The sequence below is a fragment of the Thamnophis elegans genome, chromosome 2 (genome assembly GCF_009769535.1).
Source record: "Thamnophis elegans isolate rThaEle1 chromosome 2, rThaEle1.pri, whole genome shotgun sequence".
Taxonomy (NCBI): domain Eukaryota; kingdom Metazoa; phylum Chordata; class Lepidosauria; order Squamata; family Colubridae; genus Thamnophis; species Thamnophis elegans.
In genome coordinates this window covers 69,342,493-69,364,412 of record NC_045542.1, presented here as the reverse complement: position 1 = coordinate 69,364,412, position 21,920 = coordinate 69,342,493, and positions in this window count along the sequence as shown.

The following is a 21,920-nucleotide window of genomic DNA, read 5'->3' as shown; positions in this document are numbered from 1 at the left end:
CTGCCCAAAAACAGCCTCAAAGTGCATCAAATCCGTTTGATTTTGTGGTCTGCTAGCCTGGAGGGAATCTGATGACTGCAGTACCTGAAGCAGAGGCAATAAAAACAGGATAGTTAGTGAGGGACATCATGTTGGGATATTTTTCTGTTGACTCCACAATGAATGGAGAGGATCAGTTCAGCAGTGACAAAGGACTATACTAGATCGCTAGCCTGAAGCTTTCTAGAATTCTTTATCCAGACAAATGAGTTCCTGTTAGATTTCTTGCCCCAAAAGTATCTGCACATTTTGTGACATAATTGTTTTTCCTTTCAATGGAGGTAAAAGTTGTACAAAATCACAATCTCTGTGGGCTGTATATGTGTTTCTAATTAGCTAGTTCCAGTGGCTCGCTAGAGGGTATTTGGAAATATATACACTCTAATTGTCTCTGCTGGGTGTCTAGGGTGTTTCCATAGATGACTTAACCTCACGATTGGAGTTTTGGGCTTGGGGGCATGTCTCAATGCTCTTTTCCTTCTTTCTAAATTTTCTATCTCAGATGCCACAGAAGGGTGACACGAGAGCAATATGCTTAAAAATAGAATAAACATTAAATGAGCCAATCGCCCAGAGATAGTATGAACCAATAAAGTTACACAGTTAACGTGAAAATAAAATAAGAATGCATTGGTGAATGGAAGCATTTAAAAAGCTCTGTTATCTCTCCCGATGAGTATCTTCTAGGTTTAGCTAACAGTTGGAGCTTTTTAAAAGGGAGTTTTAATCTTTACAATAGTAACCACTGTTGAGTTTCAAGTTACTTAGAATTAGTTCTCCAGGAGGCAATGTTTGTGGCTGCCAAGGATTTTAATCTAAAAAAGTGAATATCAGATTTCTGGAGCAAGCTGATAAACATATATTTTACTAATACTCAAAAAGAAGGGGGGGAGACTAATTTCTCCAAGTTGTTCCTGAAAATCTCTGAGCTATTTCAGTTTGACTTTTGATCTAGATGTGTTTGTTGTGTGCTGAGAACAAACAATCTTTTGGTGGTATTCTGTATTACTGATCATGATATGCAAAACTATCTATCTTGCTTGTGAAATAAGTAATTAAAGTTGAGTAATTGGTTCCTTCTGGCAGACTGAAGAGATGCTGGGGGTTTGCTGTTCAATTTTCTGGCATTTATGCTGGGTGCATCATGTTTTCCTTATTGTTTAATATTTATATTGAATTTCTGAGCAGATTTGTCCAGTGAAAAGGCATCAATATGCTGATCACATCTATTTCCATTTCTTCCTGTAATATCCATGCCAGGCAGCTACTAGACCTAAAAGTTACTTATCAATTATGCCAAGAGAAAAAGGGATATGACCACTCTATGTAAGGGGAAAAAATGCCTTCAGGGTTGTTAGTCAAGAATGTGAGTCCCAGGTACACAAAAGAAACTATCAAGGTATGGGCAAATATATATACATCTGTTTTTTGATAAAATGAAACTATTGTTGGCAAAGTATGTTTTCCAAAGAACTGGAATTATTATTTTAGTTGCTTTTTAGATAGTCCTACAAACCATTTTTTTTTCAATTTATGTATGGATTTATTTGTTTTTCCCTTAAATTTATGACCCATCTTTCTTCCATATGATGCTCAGAAAAGCTATTACAATAGGTTTAACACTAGGGATGGTGTCAGTGTTGTTTTCTTTTTGCTGTGGCAATAAAAATGAGCCTCAACAGCATGAGGATACTCTTTGGTGATACTGACTTTATTAGCATTGTGGGCAGACTAAAATATTTTCCTTTTAGGTATCTTTTGGATAGAGAGTTAAGAACCAAAATATGCACACCCCCAATTAAAGCAATTACTGTTTTCTCCACAAACTAGTCTAATATTATTGGTTTACTTTGGAATTTAAAGCTTAAGGAAAGCCTTTGTCCTCCTCCTTAAAAGGCACTCATACAGATAAAGAGTTTTCTGGATAGATCAAAAACTTGTGTCACTGACCTCACATTTTGGCACTCATGGGCCAAAATAATCCTACCTATATGGAAGCTATATATCAGTGATGGTGAATCTTTTTGTAAATGTGTGCCAAAATTGTGTGTGCGTGCACACCAGCCAACACTCACAATGCAATGTGCCCCACCCAACTGTGCATGCACGCACAAACCCTCCCATGTGGGGGGCGTTTTCACCCTCCCCAGGCTCTGGAGGCTTTCCTGAAGTCTGGGGAGGGCAAAAATGGCCTCTCACAGCCCTCTGGAAGGCTGAAAATTAGCTGGCCAGTGCGCACATGCTGGAGCTGATGGCTCACATCCTGGCAGGTATGGTTCTGTGTGCCACCTGTGACATGTGTGGCATAGGTTCACCATCAGGGCTATATATTCTGCAAATAGCAGAGATACTGCTTTGTTAGATGGCATAATAAATTGCAATAACATTCTTTTTTTGTTTATTGTATTTTAATTCTTAGTATCACCTAAATGTATAGGTTTTTCTTATATTTATAATTGTAGTTGGTCTTCTAGGTAGTGTGATACAGTGCACATGCAACAGAATAACTAGTTTACCCATTCTTTTGTTTCTTTTTTATTTTTTGTGTTCTAGAGTAGAGGCATCAAACTCATGGTGTCAAAGCAGCAGCATGTGATGTATTGGAACTTTTTTTCCCTTTGCTAAACTGTGTGTGGGTGTGCCCAGTGCATGAATGCATCCGTCCCATGGGCCGGGAGTTTGAAATCCCTCTTCTAGAGAAATTAAATAGATGCTTCAATCAGAAGAATGGCCTTCTCCATGGTGGCTCCATCCCTTTGAGATATCATCCCTTCAGAAATTAGACCGGGCCCCACTTTGACATTCTTTTGTAAGGCCCTGAAAACCTGGTTTTGCCAGCAGGCCTAGGGAAAGCAGAGTGGAATGGCACCCATCAAATGGCTCATTTGACTGTGTGGGGTTTCCAGACGGGTGGGTGGAGGATTATTGTTTTATATTTTATTTCTGGATTGTGTTTTTATTGCTTGTTAGTGGCTTAGAGTCTCTGTGAGAAAGTACTATATAGGTTTTCTAAATAAATAAATAAAATCAGTTTCTACACTTTTGTTATTGTTGCTGCTCCTGCAGCTGTTCTTTTCAAAATCATTCTATGCTTTCAGTTCACAGGGCACACCGCGACTTCAGACCGTGAGTTAATATTCAGAAATGGGAGGTGGCTGCATAATATGCAGCAGATAATAATTAAGTAAAATGTCTGGTCATTCTGGTTTAATTGATGACTATGGCTGCAATATTGTTGCCTGATTTATAAGTACGTGGAAAAGCTTGCCAGTTTTTTCTAAGATCATTAAGAGACATGAAATGAAGGGGGAAGAGGTAGTGAGAACTGCAAACTCTACCCAAAATATTTCTAATAAAATATTCACACCCCCTATTAGAAGGCCAGTAAAGTTCACATCCAATCAGGAAGATTATAGTGCTGCTGTAATAAAACCAAAGCAGGGCAAATTAAACAAAATGGAGAAACCATGTTGTATGGTGGTTTTTTTAAAAGAAATATACAGTAGTTTCAAACATAAATCATAATAGAATGATTTATGGCTGAATGTTCAAGTTAAAGCTGAGTAGCTGTTACACTCACCTGGTGCTTAGACAGGAACCGGAGTTAGCTGATGAGTGGTCTTCTTCATCCCAACCCTACAGCTTGCCTGTGTTGAGTGGATAGAAAGATACTACAGAGGGTGGTGAGCGCAGCAAAAAACATTGTGGGCCATCCCTGATACCACTACGGCTCAGTGCTTTAGAAGAGTGAGGAAAATCTTCAGGGACGACTCACACCCTGGTCAGCACTTCTTTATTCTCCTACCATTGGGAAGGAGATATAAAAGCATAGGCAGCCGCACAAACAGGTTTTTATCCTTGGGCTGTCAGATTCCTGAATGAAAAATAATCCTACAACACAGTACGATTGACTTGCGGGGCCAGCATGAATTGCAATAAGTTCACATGGTGCAATAGGAGTGGGTGTTTGTTTAGTAGGATTCACTGGGCTAGGGATTATCTGTCTTTCACTGTGAGTTGTATTGTGCTGGGGGGATGCATGAAGGGAGGCTCAGTAAATCTCACTGAACACATGTAGTATTCTGACAATAAACTTTGAATATTGAATAAAGTTTGAATATTGAATAAAGGTTTGAATATTGAATAAAGGTTTGAATATTGAGCAAATGGAGATGGATAGATCCAGTTCCTTGCAATAGTTATGATTTCAAGATCATAGCAAAGAAGAAATGGAGCAAACCAAAGGCTGAGAGAGACAATCTCCCCACAGAGACTAAAAAAAAAATACTTAGCCCTGTAATACCAAAAATGAAGCATTTTGCCTGGATTGGCAAGCAAATTGTCCCATGTTTCAGAAAGTTCAGTTTAATTAGTAGAAGCCTACCATACAGATTTTTAATAGAGACCCTTCGAAAGAGAGCAGCCCCATATGAAGATTCATCTTAGCCCCCTCCAAGTTTGTTACAGAAAGTTTCACATTTCACTCCAGAGTTTTAGACATTCTGATTACATATATATGTTTTGAATTCTTATGGGAGTAGCTAAGGTCCTTGGCATATCACAAAGAAAAAGGGGAAACTGTATTAAAAAGAAAAGAAGATAGCAGCACACAAGTCCCTTTCCAAAATAGAGCGCTGGTGGAACTTTTTAAAAGTAAAAGAACTTTGGAGAGAGGATTCTTAGGTTACTTCTTCTTCATATAACATAGACTTAATCCATTTTAGTACCCACACATAATCCCTGTTGGAAATCATGCATTTTCCCTTAAATCTTTTGATAAGTTTGCTTAGACATGTTGCAAACAATCTAAACAGTGATGACTGGCCCTTTTGGGTGATGATGGGAACAAGTGTTGCTTTCTTTCTTCTAGTTTTGCATTCCCTGAAAGAAGACTTTGAAGGATATCTCTAGAAAACATCAGAAGAGGTCCCTTCCATTCCCTGGAAGAAGACCTCAGACAGAAATTCAATGAGACTCAATGGTCACTAAGATGCTACTGTGCTAATTACATTTGCATGTCATCCATCCTCAGCCATTGGACAGTTTGCTCCTTTTCTTCCCTATAGATCTGATTAATGAGAAATTCTTGGCAAGGATCAAAGGAAGAAAGTTTTCCCATGGGGAAGGCAGCTGTATTCTGATAATCTGAGGAATTTGCAGCTAGAGAAAATATTTCCACAACAGTCTTTCATGTGTTCTAGTCAAGATAGGTGTTGGACAAATTCTTCCTTATTCTGAGTCCAACATGTGTCAATTAATCCCAAACACCTACTTTGTGGTGTTACATTTTCATTTTACTCCATCCTGATATATTCAGCCTAACTGGGTATTAAATATGATTTAATTTTGTGCACAGGAATGTCTGATAAAATCCAAGGTGTGTGGATGAGAATGTGAATGTGTTTTAACACATACTCAGTGGTGAAATTCAAAATGTTTTACTACCGGTTCTGTGGGTGTGGCTTGGTGGGCATGGCTGGGGAAGGATACTGCAAAAATCCCCATTCCCTCCCCTTTCCTGGGAAAAGGATATTGCAAAATCTCAATTCCCACCCCACTCTGGGGCCAGCCAGAGGTGGTATTTGCCGGTTCTCCAAACTACTCAAAATTTCCGCTACTGGTTCTCTAGAACCTGTCAGAACATGTGTGAATTTCACCCCTGGTCATACTCCAAGATCCCAAAGTTAAAATTATAAATGTTAGTCAGGCACACAAACAGTATTCCTATACAAATATATGTGGAAGATAAAAAATGTTACCTGTCAGAAATAGCCATGAAAAATTAATATCTGCTTACTGTGAAGCTTCAAGTTTTTAAAATGCAGCATTCATTATCATAAATGCAGTAGCATGATCTAATTAGACATTCTGTATTCAAGATCACGTGAAGTGTTAATACCACTTTATACTGCCTTGGTAAGGCCACACTTGGAATACTGCATTCAGTTTTGGTCGCCACAATGTAGAAAAGATGTGGAGACTCTAGAAAGAGTACAGAGAAGAGCAACAAAGATGATTAGGGGACTCGAGGATAAAACATATGAAGAACAGCTGCAGGAACTGGGTATGTCTAGTTTAATGAAAAATAGGACTAGGGGAGACATGATAGCAGTGTTTCAATATCACAGGGTTGCCACAAAGAAGAGGGAGTCAAACTATTCTCCAAGGTACCTGAGGGTAGAACAAGAAGCAATGGGTGGAAACTAATCAAGGAGAGAAGCAACTTAGAACTGAAGAGAAATTTCCTGACAGTTAGAACAATTAATCAGTGGACCAGCTTGCCTCTAGAAGTTGTGAATGCCCCAACACTGGAAGTCTTTAAGAAGATGTTGGATAGTCATAGTTGGATTGTCTGGAATGGTATAGGGTTTCCTGCCTAGGCAGTGGGTTGGACTAGAAGACCTCCAAGGTCCCATCCAACTCGGGTATTGTATTGTATTGTATTGTATTGTATTGTATTCAGTCTGTCAGATAACACACTTTTAAACTGGCACAACTAAATCAAACATATCTACTTACCTATTGAACGGTAGTCAAACTGCTTATAAAAGATTTGGATCTTGAGTCAGTTTTGTAGTGCTAACAAGACAGTAAAGGATTATGCTGAGTTTCAAACCTTTACTATTAAATAGAATTAGAAAGCATATAGTGAGTTGAATATTATAAGAATGTTCGCTATTCTCATAATTCTTTCCTACATTGCCTAGATGCCAAGTTGGGAATGAATGCTGTCTTCATATATACCTCAACATTTCCAACCATCCATTGCAGAATATGCAAAACATAGAAACAAGTTTTCTATGTATAGACACAGACTATATTGTGTTAAACTACAAGTATGTGGCATTAATAATTCTCCTTTTGCATCCATTCTTTGATACAAATTAGAAATTCAGAATGGCTTTGTTGCTTTTGCTCCACCTATTTATATTGGATACATTTGTTGTTTCTTTTGTTTGGCATTAATTCATAGCAAATTATATAATCTAAATGTAAGGTTCATGCTATATTGATATTCATGCTATTCTACTTAATTCATAAAGGAGGTGTGATGGCAATTAAAGACACTGAGCTTGTCAGCTGGAAAGCTGATAGCCCAGGTTCGAGATTTGAGCACTGTGCAATGGGTTCCTTGTCCCAACTTCTGTCCACCCAACAGTTCGAAAACATGCAAATGCAAGTAGAGAAATAGGTGCCACTTAACAGCATTCTGTGTGCCTTTGGTTTTTAGTAATATTAGCCACATGACCATGGAAATGGAAATGTCTTCAGGCAATACTGGCTCCCTGAGCTAAGAAATGGAGATAAGCACACTTTTTGAGTCGGATACAACTGGACAGGTAAAAGCTTTATCTTCACCTTTACTTAATTCATTTTACTGAATTAAAGGGAAGAAGGAACAGCCCTTTTCTAACATAATGGTCCTTCATGACTTGATTACAGAATAAGGAGCAGAATGTATGACCTGACTGAGTGAGATGGAAGGGGGAGCCTTTTGAAGATTTATATCAGTTAAAATTCCCAGGGTCATTAAGCAGAAGTGATGGTCCTGGGCAAAGGTGATATTCAGCAGGTTCTGACCAGTTCTGGAGAACCAGTAATGGAAATTTTGAGTAGTTCAGAGAACTGGTAAATACAACCTTTGACTGGCCCCACCCTCATCTATTCTCTGCCGCCCGAGTCCCAGCTGATCAGGAGGGAATTGAGATTTTACAGTACCCTTTCCCTGCCATGTCCACCAAGCCACACCCACCAAGCCACTGTTAGTAAAGAATTTGAATCCCACCACTGGTCCTGGGTGAAATCTATTACCAAAGACTCTGTTCTACAGAGAGTTGATCACTATGGAACAAGCTATGAAATCAGTTCATATTTCTGCCCAGTAGTCTCTTCCTGAAATCCTAGATTACATTGCGGGGCTGAGGATAAATTCCCTGCTTGTCAGGCCTGCCTCAGCTTGAACCTCTAAGTAAGAATGGTCTTTACTCCATTTGTTGAGAAAGGTATAGTTTACTAGAAGTGAATTACAATAATGCAAAGTCAGAACTGAAAACTACCCATAAAAAATGTCCAAGTCTAACTTTCTCTTAGGTATGTCCCCATTGTTGTCCCCTTCATGTCCAATCAAATTCAAAGAAGAATTTGAATTTGAAGTGGCTGTTTTTTAAACGGCCATTTCAAATGTAGGTTGGCATGCAACTGTATTCTATTCCTGTCCAAATGACTTTGAAGCTGCATCTTGGGTAGATTAATATTTTGGGCTAGTTAATATTTTGCCGTAGTGAGATTGCTTGTTGGTCAGCATATAGTTAGTTACTTCTACTGACCACTGCAAGGGACAGGAACAATTCTATGATACAGATGGCTTGCACTAACCCATAAGATACAATTGTTAAATTTTCTTGAATTTTGTAAAGCAGTTGAATACAGATGTGAGTTTAGATGCATAACTTGCCAATCAGATGTTTGTAGCTAGGACCTCAGCACAGCAGTGCCAATAGAGTTTGTTATTAAACATTTCACAGCATACTCCTGGATGATTCACCCGGGGTATCTTATAAATCCAGCTGATTTCCAAGCAGTGATATGTCAGAAAATCTGCCACAAGCTTCATCATTCTTTAATTCTTTAATTGTACAGATGATTAGGATGCTGAATTGTATTGCCATGAAACAACTTTCAGATTGCAGATCCTGGGGTGTCTTCTACTACTAAATATGTTAAGTTCTTTAGCTGCTCCTCACAGAATTTAGTCTCCAAGCCCCCTGCTATCTTTGTCATTCTTACCTGCATTTCTCCAGTTCTTTTGTGATCTTTTTCTATTGTGGCAGAATTGGACAATGTTTTTCAGCTTCAATTTGACCAGTATAGCTTCCCCGGTTGTCACAAGTGAAGAAGCTTCCTGTATGAGAAGTGAAACATCTTTAAAAGAAAAAGCAAGAAAGTCCAGTTGGCTCCTGAAAAAGCACCTTTGGGACAACCATGAGTTGGATGACAGAGAATCTCTACAGACGTTTAGCTATACAATTTGAGATTAACACCCTTTGAATGGTGTGGGAGTAGGAATGAAAAATGAAAAATTGCAGACTACAGGAACCAGGATACAATACACTCAGGTGACCCTGAGGACATAGATAAACGTCCAACTGCTTCAACAACTCTCTAAAACAGTGGTTCTCAACCTCCCCAATGCTGCGACCCTTTAATACAGTTCTTCATGTTGTGGTGACCCCCAACCATAAAATTGGTGTCTCAGTTCATAAGACCATCGAAAATATGTGTTTTCCGATGGTCTTAGGCGACCCCTGTGAAAGGGTTGTTCGACCCCCAAAGGGGTCCCGACCAACAGGTTGAGAACCACTGCTCTAAAAGGATGCAGATTACCAGCTGTCTGCAAGGAATATAAATCCTTCCATTTTCCACTATCCTGTCAGAGCTGAAGCTGCTTCATGGATGAGAAGTGAAATATCTTCAAAAGAAAAAACAAGAAAGTCCAGTTGCCTCCTGAAAAAGCACCTTTGGGACAGGTTAGAACAATATTATCACTTCCCATCATCTTGACCTCTATACTTCCATTGATGCAGTCCCAAACTGCATTAGCTTTTTTGACAGATGTGGCATGTTGCTGAATGGTTAATCTGTGGTCTGCCTAGATACCTCACAAATTTGTATGCAAAACCTATCTTGTACTTGTGCATTTTTCCCTGTCCACCTTACATTTTAACCATTGAACAATTTTTGTGGGACAAGGCTCAATGTTTCAGTGTACCAAGATCCTCTTCAATTTTTATCCTGTCATCTAGAATGTTAGCAATTACCCCCAACTTTGTATTATCTCTTCTATTTCTTCATCTAAGTCGTTCATTAAAATGTTATGGCCCCAGGACCAAACTCTGAGATAGCCAACTGAATACCTTTCTCCATGTGAACATAGACACATTACAGACCACATGTTGGCTGTGGTTTAGCAGCCAACTATGAAATCCCACATTGTTTCAGTTTGTCAAGAAGAAAACTGATCTACTAAATTCTTTAGTGAAGTTTAAAACATGACACTCATAGCATTCCCAAAAATCTAGTCATACTGTATGTCAAAAAGAGCAATGAGATTTGTCCAACATCTATTAATCACATTGTTCCTTTTTAAGGTGCTAGTAAACTTACTGTTTTATATATATGTTTAGGATTCTCTCTGGTATTGATAACAAGCTGATTTGTATATAGTTTCCTGGATCTACGTTTTTCCTTTTAAAAAATATTGGAACAATATGACTCTTCTCTAGTCCTCCAGCTTTTCTCCAGAATTTCTCAAAAATTCTTTTAACACCTTGAGTTGTAATCCATCTGGTCCAGGAGACTTGCATTCATTCAAAACAACTGGGTGTTCTCTCACCAGTTCTTTCTCTATTTTGATCTGCAATTCTCTGTTGCTCCCCACTGTGCTGCTTCTGACAAGTTGGACTGCTTTTTCCTTTTGTGAAAAGACAGGTGCAATTAACTAGGTATCTTTCTCAAAGACTTTTAGAGCTGCATTAATATGTATTCCCTCAGTCCTTGAGTTGGCAGAAAAATATGCTGGCATAATTTGCATTCCCCGATGGCTAGGCTGTTGTCTGTCTCAGTAAAAGGCTTGCCAATGGCCCTGTCCTTGCAGCTTTGCTACAGGACAACTGAAAGGCAGGGAGTAGTGGATTCCTCTTACTTTGTTTCTTCTCCCACACAGAATTATCAGCCAGCTGGGAAAACAAACCACCACTAATAATTCTTCTTAAAGTGAGAATCATCGGAGAAAGGCACCGACTACCTTTCAAAATGTTCGAATGAGAGGTCACCGCTGCTATGATGCCTTGTACTGGTACCCTGCCATTTAGACTTCTTCTGAACAAGGATCTGGAAGACGAGGAGGTTTGGCTAACCATTCTGGAGAATGGAGGGAGACTAGGAAATGAAGCAGTGGGAAGTTTGCATGGTCATGGAGAGATTCCCTTCCTGTTTTCTCCTGTGGCTATGTCTTTATGCAAAAGTTCTTTGTGAGACAAGCCACTAACTTGTCAGCTGGAGTGAATTACAACACAATCTTCCTGTCACTGGGGCTAGAAGGGGTAACTGGTAGAATTCCTATCCATTTCACCTAATTCTTAATATCCCAAACTGATTCAAAGCATTGGCAAAGCGTGTCCACAGTCATCACCTGGGAGAATTACTTGGTGTATGGAAAATTATATTACAGTAGTCAAGCTGCACTGAACTCCTTCCAAAATAAGAAAAACAGTAGGAAATTTGGCCATATAAACACCTTATTGGCAGAAAGTAGCAGAAAACAAGTAATGCCTTCATTGGGGACAGAGCTAGCAACAACATTACTTTCCCACCTGAAATTAACTGAGAGCTCTTTTTTTCCAGACAGATGTAAAAGGATTACTGTACATATGTTTAATAGCAGCTCCAGAAGATAAGATTACCAGTGTATTAGAATAATCACTCACCAGTATTTTGCAAAGCATGAGTCAAGCAGTACACAGACAGAATCCTTCATTGAAATCAGAAGCCAGTTTATAATTGCATCTTAAGACCATAAACAACAGTGTCCAATGAATGGGAGGGCATTCTGTTCACCTCAGTAGTTTTACCTGGCCAAGGCTCCAACCATATCATTCATTCCTGAGGAAGCTTAGATTAGCCATGGTGACTTGAATTAGGAGAGGCATAAAATAGTACTTGAAAAGTGGAACACATGAGTAGCTTTTGTGGCAATCAAGTTAATGTCCTTTATCTATTTTTAAAAGGAAAAGGATTTTTTTTAAAAAAATGGCAGTATATCAGGAAAGAAATACATATCTATCTGATGAAATATTTTTACAATATAGAAGTGCTTGATAATCTTATATTCAGGATATTATTGACATTTAGAGATGGGTGTTAATTAGGAGGGCAATTTCTGGCTGCAAAAAAAAGTGTTTTACAAGATATTTTTTTCCCAAATAGAAATATATATATTCAAATTTGGAATGTATAGTCAGTGAATCTGCAATGAAAATGTAAACTGCAAATGACATTATGATTGTGATGTGTTCACTATATAAAAACTTTCATGCAGACTATCATCTATAAATTTGGTTTATTGTTAACAAAATCTTGCCCATTACTTAATTAGACAATCTTATGCATATCTACTTGGGAGTAAAGATTCTTGAATGCAGTAGAAATTATGTCTGAGTAAATGCACCTCTGTTTCTGTTTGTTCTTCAAAACTAGAAAAAATATAGATGTCACACTGCAAAATATGCAGAGATAAAGTTCAAGATAGATAGCCATGAGCTGAAAATTCATATTAGAATACAGACCTGAGCTGATGATAAAGCATTTGCCTACTGCAATTGCAAATACACTTTGGGAGGTCTTTAATACTATTTCAATCATGGAAAATGAAGTGTTAGTGCTACAGCTGAATTCTACAAGGAATTATATATATATATATATATATATATATATATATATATATATATATATATATATATATATATATATATATATATATATATATATATATATATATATATATATATATATTCTTTCTTTCCAATTTGATAGTTGATACAACTGAGGTGACATGTGATGAGATCTCAGAATAGATTTCAGAAACAGGAGAAAGCACACCATTCAAGAGGAAAACAGTGAATATTTGCCATAGCCATTGCCAACTTTGCCATAGCCTTGCCTTTGTTTTGTCTTGCCGAAAATTGTTAGTAACAAACTCTCATAACAGATTGGCAACAGACTAGAAACAAAAAATCTGCTTTCTTGTTACCTTGATTTTTCTGGGAGGAAAGGCAGGAATTGGAGGAAGGTGAGTAGTATTCCCTAAATCCTCCAAATCCTAATTCACCACAGTCATCTACAGCACTTAAGTGTTTTAAGCAAAAAGAAGGGCGGGACTCTTAATTACTTCCTCTTCATCAAGGTTTCCTTTGCTTTTCCAACATCTTTCAAAATTATCATCTATGAACAGAGCTGCAAACGCAGGACAAATATGGAAGGGGGATTCAATTTTAAGTTGTGTAGACAATGGTTTGATATAGATGTCTCAGGATGTGTAGAAGCAAACCATCTCTCTATAATAACCATCTTTTTTCAGACTTCAGTGCACATTCCAAAACTTTTTCTAAACAATTTTCAAGACATAGTTGGACATTATTCTGTTTTTAGGAATTTAATACTAAGCTTATGACTTACCTATACCATATACAGGACCCAATTTTCATTTATTTTATTGTTTGTTGGAGATTTTGTCCACATGCATTCTCAGTTACCGACTTACCATTGAAATTTTCTAATTGTTTCTACATGTTAACTTGTTCAGTTTCCTTTTTTAAACTCAACTCCACTGGTGAATTAATGCTATAATACAGTATATAACATAAGTCTAAGAAACAAGCATTAGCAAAAGCTTTAGCATACTTACATGAAGTCTTCTAAGGTTAATGAAATAGGATTTCAATATCTATGCTTACAGCATCTTCTTATTCAGTGGAAACCTTTATATGGCACAAAATCTACTCTGATATTATTATTGGCTTTGAATGATGATTGTTCATTTCCTCCGATGTTAAGTACTAGCTTTCCTTGATAGATTTTGGCTATCTTTTCTTAACAGAATAATTCATTAACCTGGCTCTTTTTTTCAAGAGGTGACAAAGACTTTTTTTGTCATAGAATTCATTAATTTGCATTTACATGATGGGTGGTGGTGGTGAATTTTCAACTAATTATAATCAGTGGCTAGGTCTTTATGTAAATGTTCTTTGTGCATTCACAAAGAAAAAGATCAGCAGACATAGTGTTACTTTATGCCTCTTCATATTTTCCTTAAATGCTGTCTTATTATTACTATGCATCTCATTTTTGTTAACACTGCCTTTTCAGCATATATTTTATTGTGCACTCTGAACATCCATTGCATTCCAATATTCTGTTTATGATGTCTTGATACCTCCCCCATTTCTCCTCTTTTTCATGCATTCTTTTCCTTAAGACAGAAAAAAAAAACCTGCAAAAATATACAGAAAACAAGTCTTCCAGATGTCCCTTTAAAATGCGCAGAATGGTTATATGGAATTAATTTGTCATAGTGGCAATCCAAAGAATTTATATATAGATATAGCAAAAAGCTTATTGATCAGAAAGATTGGCAGTTTGGCAGTTTGAATCCCTAGTGTCGTGTAACAGAGTGAGCTCCCATTGCTTGTTCCAGCTTCTGCCAACCTAGCAGTTAGAAAGCATATAAAAATGCAAGTAGAAAAATAGGAACCATGTTTAGTGGGAAGGTAACAGTGCTCCTTGCTCCTTCAGCATTTAGTCATGCTGGCCACATGATCACAGAGATGTCTTCAGACAGCACTGGCTCTTCAGCTTTGAAATGGAAATGAGCACCGCCCCCTAGAGTTGGGAATGACTAGCACATATGTGTGAAGAGAATCTTTACCTTTACCTTATAGGAGAAAACTGTATGTGCATAATCAGAGTGCTGCTTTCTGGTAGAACTCAGGATTGTATGAGCAGAGCTTATGGCAAATGATTCTTTTCCTACTAGAAGTCATCTAAATATGTTTGGGGTTGGTGGTTGTGGGGAAAAACTGGCTTCCCATTCCCAGTTCTGCTTATACTGCAGTTATAGCTTCAGTGGTGTCTGTTAAATATGTTTTCTTTTTCCAAAGAGCCAAACCATCTTACAAACCAGACAGCTTCTTGTTTCTTTGGGAAACTACTGCCATTTTTTTTCATTCAGCTGGTTGGAAGAATGAAGTTACAAGCTGACACCTGCAGCCTGTATGTCTGTGTTAAAAGCCAGTCAGAAGAAAGGAACGCTGTAGAGACCACAGCAGAATGAATCCCAGGAACCACTCATTTTGTACTGCTTATTCTCCCAAACTAGGAGGAATGTTCATCCCTTACTGAGCACAATTAGGTTTCAATTGTGACTGCTCATTCCCTTTCTCTCCCCACCCCCACCCCAAACTGTTGCCTAAAAATAGGTAAGCTATATGAAAAATACTGAAAACAGTTCTGGCTTCTTTGACGATCCTGCCACTTTGTCATCCAAACTTTTGCTTTAAATAGTTGTAGGTGATAAAGCTTCCTTTTGCAAACATATGTCAAAGTGACAAGCTGTTTTATTTTTTCATCTTCCCCCCTGCACATTCTTGCTGGACCTTTTTTAGTTAGTCAGCTCCAAATCCAAACTTTCATTTCATTCTTTTCATTTATTCTCCAAAGCACCAGAGGGCAGGATAAGAAACAATAGTTGGAAACTAATCAAAGAGAGAAGCAACCTGGAATTAAGGAGAAACTTCCTAACAGTGAGGACCATTAACCAATGGAACAGCTTGCCTTCAGAAATTGTGGGTGCTGCATCACTAGAGGTTTTTAAGAAGAGACTAGACAGTCACTTGCTTGATAAGGGGGCTGGTCTAGAAGATCTTCAAAGTTGTATTCCACACTATTCCTTTTTGTTTTGGTTAACTAGAGCCGAGGTGGCACAGTGGTTAGACTGACTGACTGACTGCTAAGCTGCAGTTCGGCGGTTCAAATCTCACCGGCTCAAGGTTGACTCAGCCTTCCATCCTTCTGAGGTGGGTAAAATGAGGACCCAGACTGTGGGGGCAATATGCTGACTCTCTAAAACCGCTTAGAGAGGGCTGAAAGCCCTATAAAGCAGTATATAAGTCTAACTGCTATTGCTATTGCTATTGCTAACTGTTAATAGTGGGAAACTACAGCTTTCAGGTTTGTAGCTGGTGTTAAGCCTTCATACACATCAGGTTCATCACACAAATCTAGGATATCATAATGTATCTGCATAGTTTATTTGTAGACCTAAGCAGTGTGGCTGATGGATAGAAATTTTGTCAATGTGCAGATTTTACTTTCTTCTCTTTTTTGTTTCCTTTTATGTCTATGTAGTTTGTTTTATTCAATCTCTCTTTTGGGGGAGAGATATTTGTGAAGATTGTATAGGTTCTCTTGCTTGAGCAGGGGGCTGGACTAGAAGAACTCCGAAATCCCTTATAGCTCTATTCCATTCTAATATTCTAAACCAATATAATATACACAGTGCATGGAACTCCATGTCAATTATGTGATTTTTTTTCCTATTTCTTTCACAATTTTTTCAATTTATTCAGGCAGTGTCAGTTTAAACTCCTGAAATGTCCCGCACTTGAAACAGCAAGATTTGGCTTTCTCTTCAATAAAGGAGTATCTTATAGCCACATCCTCCTTTTTACTTCTGTCATGAAATATTGTTTCTAATTCACTGTTAAAGCATTTCATGAGCAATTTTTTTATCATCTCACTCCTTTTCCATGTTTGGCCTGGAGCCCTTCCTTGTTTCCCCTAGGTTCATGTCAAAAGCCCTATGGTCATCACCCTGCCATGTAACATAGTAGCCCTTTTGAATAACCTACATTGGGAATATTTTTTTGGCCAGCCAAATAAAGAGAAAAATTACAGTCAAGAGGAATTGTAGCAGCTTCATACCCATCTTCCTCTACTGCTTGATCTCAGGTGACCTCATTGTTACAGAGTCTTACAAACTAAACAAGGATCAGGAGGAGCCATAGCTAATTGTATGATATAGTCAAGAGCAGGGCACCTGCCAAACAATTTTGCAAGCTCTAATTTTCTGAATAGAAATTGGAAATCTCTGCACAGGAACATAATTCATATATGTAAATTCACAGATGGCCACTGAAAGATTTGCAGTTATGTATAAATATCCATTTTTAAAATTCTTCTTTCTATGTACAAGTCCACATAGTGACCAATGCTGAGCAAGTATAAATTCCAACTGGTAGGGAAAATAAACTATTACAGCTATTACTGATTACACCCGACTGCACATAATGAATCTACTTAAAATTCCACTTTTACACACAAATAACATACTTTTTTTTTTTACAGTAAAATATATTTCTTGTCTCCTTAGGAAAAAAAATGCCAACATGTCTTCAAACATTTGTCTCACTGATTTGGAAGTCCAGATGTTCATTGCTTTGTCTCATTGTACACAGTCTATAATAACATCCATTCTGCTACTCGCTCTGCACACACAATTAGAGAACACAGCTGGCATAAAACTCTGTCTTGCTCATCTTCTACCTCACACCAGATGGAAAACTAGTACATAATGACAGGCTTGTCTCAGCTACAGTTCTTGTCAGTCAGATTTTTCTCTGAAACTTTTCTTCTTTTAAAAAATATTCATCTGAACAATTGAAGGAAGCCTTCCAATTTTGTTTCCCCTACCCCATGGACCTTTGTTGAGGTCTTATAGTACTGACTTGAAACTGCAAAGTGGGAGAAAGCTGAGAGAAATTAGTAATGACTAATGAGACAGGATGTCTGAGAAATAAACCATTAGTAAGATTTATGGGTTTGCATTATAATGTCATAAATAAAATATAATGGGTTTAAGAATTTCCTACTAAAAAAAGATAACACCGTTTTATTATCTAGAGAAGTATTTCTCAGCCTTGGTAACTTTAAGGTGTCTGGATGTAAACTCCCAAAATTCCCTAGCCAGCATGCTGCCTGTGGAATTCTGAGGGTTGAAGTCCAGACATTTTAAAATTGCCAAAGTTGAGAAATACTGGACTAAAGGCAGTTTTCCGTAACCTGATGTCCTCTAGTTAAATTGGGATTGTAATTCTCAGAATTTCCAGTCATCAAACAAACTGAGAATTTTCTAAGTCCTAGTCCCAATATATATGGAAAATACCAAGTTGAGTAAGGCAGATTTAAGATTTAAAAAGGTGCCTTCTGTGGCTTCCTGGGGAAAAATGATACAGAGACCGCTGAAAACCATTATCTACCCACACATCATCAATCATTATTTTAGATTGTATATCATGATTAACAATCAAGTGCAATAGTGGAATTGTTTAGAAATCATCCTCCAATTATTTTTTTAAAGAAAATAAATATTATTTAAGAAAATGTATATGACCATCCAACTCACTCTCAGAGATACCAGGTGGCTTACAAAGATTTTCTTTAAAGTGAAAACAATAAAAAGCAATAGCCTCCCACCTCCCTGGGGTCAACAATCAGTCAATTTCTATTTGAAAATCTGGAGCTTACAGAAATGATCTGTGATAGGGAGAATATTCATGTTGAAACATGGTACTTTTGCCAAGCCAGAAAGCATCAATATGGAATCACACATACACACACTAAGGAGCACTCTGGCACTTCCTTATTCATGCTGAGTATCACCTGAGGCTAAAGGCAGGATCATTAAATTCATTGAGAGCGAAGCAGCAGGTGAGCAGCTTGAATTCAAGAGCAGAACCCTGTTCATAAAATAGATTTTAGACTGGTAGAAGACAACAATCAGTACTGATTCTTTTCTTTCTTCTTTCTTTCTTTCTTTCTTTCTTTCTTTCTTTCTTTCTTTCTTTCCTTCCTTCCTTCCTTCCTTCCTCCCTCCCTCCCTCCCTTCCTTCCTTCCCTTCCTTCAGGTATGTTGAAATCAAGGTTGTCAATTGTTAACTCTATTGATTTGTTGTAGATCATATATTTAATAGCCACCCACTTGAATATGACAATATTCTCTGGCTTCAGGGTAGACTTCACTGGGGTTACTAAATGAAATACTCTCAGTTCAGGGACAATATATTGGGAATGTTTGCAGCAAACAACTATTAATTTAAAACTATGCTTATAGGTAGGTTTTTCCCCAGAAATATTTAGATAAATTTTGCAGAAAAGAGGAAGGAAACTACATACTTAACATCATACAGAAAAGAATGTGCCATCAGTTCAGGACCTCTGGCATTTTCTAATGTGATCAAGCATGCTTAAGTACCATTCATAAATGCTCATCTTCTAACATGCCTGGCTAAACCATTTAGAAAGCTTGCTTGCTTGCTATTTTTTATACCCTTGTACAAAGTCCAGCCTCTTTTATGGCCAGATCTTGCTAACTATTTAGGCTATAATCTAAGATACATTCACTCAATACAAATTTCACATGCAGAAATCAGGTCACTCAGGGCATGAAGATTCATCTTATGCTATACATAGTATTGATCTAATTCTAAGACTTGAATATCTCACTGGACAAGATAATATTGAGGCTTCAAGAAGTGATACAACAGTCTCTACCTGTTACCATTATCACTTCCCAAATAATTGATGGCAGATGTGCTCAGGCCTGCAGGCTACACTACTGCCCTCCACTCTTCAGCTTAGACTTTATATTTTATATCTAGAGCAGGCCTGTCAAACTGGTCGCCCATGGGCCAGAAACGTCCTGTGCAGGCCATACCCACCCTGGCCTGCAAGGGTAAAAAAACATCATGATATGTCACAATCCGGCTCATGATATGATTGAGTTTGATACCGATGCTCTAAAGTTTAAGGTCTAAACAAGAAGTGTCAAACTCACGGCATCATGGTGGCATCACTTGTTGTATTGGGACTTTTTTCCCCTTTGCTAAACTGGGTGTGGCCAGCACATGACTCATCGGGCCCGTGGACCATGAGTTTGACAGCTCTGGTCTAAACTATGAGGTCATATACACTTCTGCATCTTTTTGCTACTCAACAACATGTTGCATCACTCTGAATAATTTGGCCATTAAAAAAGTGGTGGGCTAAGGCAATGCCACTCAGAATAGCTTCTTGGTGGGCTAAGTCCAAGGGAAAGGAGAGTTTTCCTCAAAGTATCTCAGCATCAAAAATAATCACAAAATCATTCAGTTGGAAGGAATCCTCAGACCACTCTTGATAGATGCGGATGACTTTTGCTGAACAAACTCCCGAGTCAAAATCTCCATGCTTAATTAAACTGGTTGTTTTGAGACATAATAGCTCTTAGGGCAAGAAAAATCCTCCATTGGTTGAGTTTTTAATAATAATAAATAGAAGAGAGGAGGAAGTTCTGCAGTAGAAGCATCTGAACCAGCAGAAGGAATGGAGACCTGGCAAATATCTTAGAAGAGACCCTCCCTAATTTCTTGGACTGTAGGGGAGAAGAAATGTAATTTCAGACTTGCACAATTCTGTTAATGTAACCTTCCAATAATACAATAATTAATATTCCTGGATGTGCTTTTTGTAAAGTTAGCTGTTTCATCTCATTCTGTGAAATTTCCACCTTACTTTTAAAAATCAGAGAGAATAAAACGACACCCTCCTTTCTGTGATAGCCTTTGAACCAGGGGTGTGTTTCGGTATTCTTCTAATACCAGTTCACTTAGAGATGCACTTCGGGGGCGCGTGCACTTCGTGCACATGTGCATGTGCAGTAGGTTAAAAATTGCCATCTTAAACAAGATGGTGGTGCCTATGGCACTGCTGACAGAATCGGTTCAGGGGGCGTGGCTGGCCAAGTTAATACCTACTTAGCCAAACCGGTCTAAACTGGTAGGAACCCACTTCTCTTATTCAAAGACTGCTGTTGTGTTCACTGGACTTGTACTCTTTAGGCTAAACATATCTCAAATGTTAAGTTAGCATGTGAACTTACTATGTATCAATACCATTTATTTGAACTGGGCTAGAAATGAGATGCATGATACAAACTGTGTCTTCCAGAGCTCTCTTTTCAGTCTTGCTATAGTTGAAGGTCTTCATAAAAAACAGCAAAACATGATGAAATGGATGATGAAAATGCTGGCAGTCTGAAAAAATAAAAACCCTGGCTTTGCCAGATTCCTGCTGCATTGCTCTTGCAAGCTGCTTTCATTTTCTTCTTCATCATCATCAGGTTATGGCTGTAAAATGCCACCTTATGGTGCTGAATAAGGAAGTAACTGTTGCTTTAATAGATGATGCATTCAACACACTGAGAATTCCAGGTACCTGTTTCCAATTTTTCATCATCAGATTAAATTATTTCATGCATTATAGATTTACTAGAGAATTTGTCCTTGAACATTAAAAAAGCCATTTTCTCATGCGATTTGGAATCACTATTGATTGTTGTGCCATTTGTTTGTGGATTTATTTTTTATATATTTTGTTTAACAATCAAACATCTGAACCTTTAGTATTTATAAAAAGTGAGATGTTATTTGCTTCTTACAATCTTATTAGGGGGATAAATGACTTGCCTTCGAGACAGATCATTTTGTTCCTATTACAAAGTGAGAATAAATTATTGTAACGGTAAAAAGGAGATGGAGAAATTGCAATTATAGATACAAATGAAGAATGGTGGAAAAAATACTGAAACATTTATTTTAAATAATTTTATGATGCTATTAAGGAAAATGGCACTATTTGTTTTATAAGCTTCATCAATATATATTTTGTGAATGTTAAACTTCATTAAAGCTGTAACATGGGTACAAAGAATTTATCCATTTTGCATGATGAAAGTGCTTTATTTTGCATCTGCCTCAATTTATTAATGCATAAATGTTAACAATCATAAAAACTATTTCACTTCTGAATAAATCTATAGAATCTTTTGAAACATCTTATTTCACTGTCTTTTTTTAATATCTCTCTTTGTATATCCCAAAGGTGGTTTTTCTGTTTTTTCTTTAAAGATGTTTTGCTTCTCATCCAAGAAGCCTCTTTGGCTCTCCAAGATGCTTCTTGGATGAGAAGCAAAATGTCTTCAAGAAAAGCCTGAGAAAGTCCAGTTGTCTCTTCAAAAACCACCTTTGGGACAACCATGACCTGGATCACTGAGAATCTCCATAGAGTAGACACTCTCTTTGTGTAGCTCAAAAAACCCATTGCCAATATGACAGTAATTTCAACCAGTTACTTCAATACACTTATTCTATATGCAGAAATATGGACAAAACTGATCAAGTCCAAATTTTTGTTTTAAAATGACAAATATTTATGAAATATTCAGCATTACT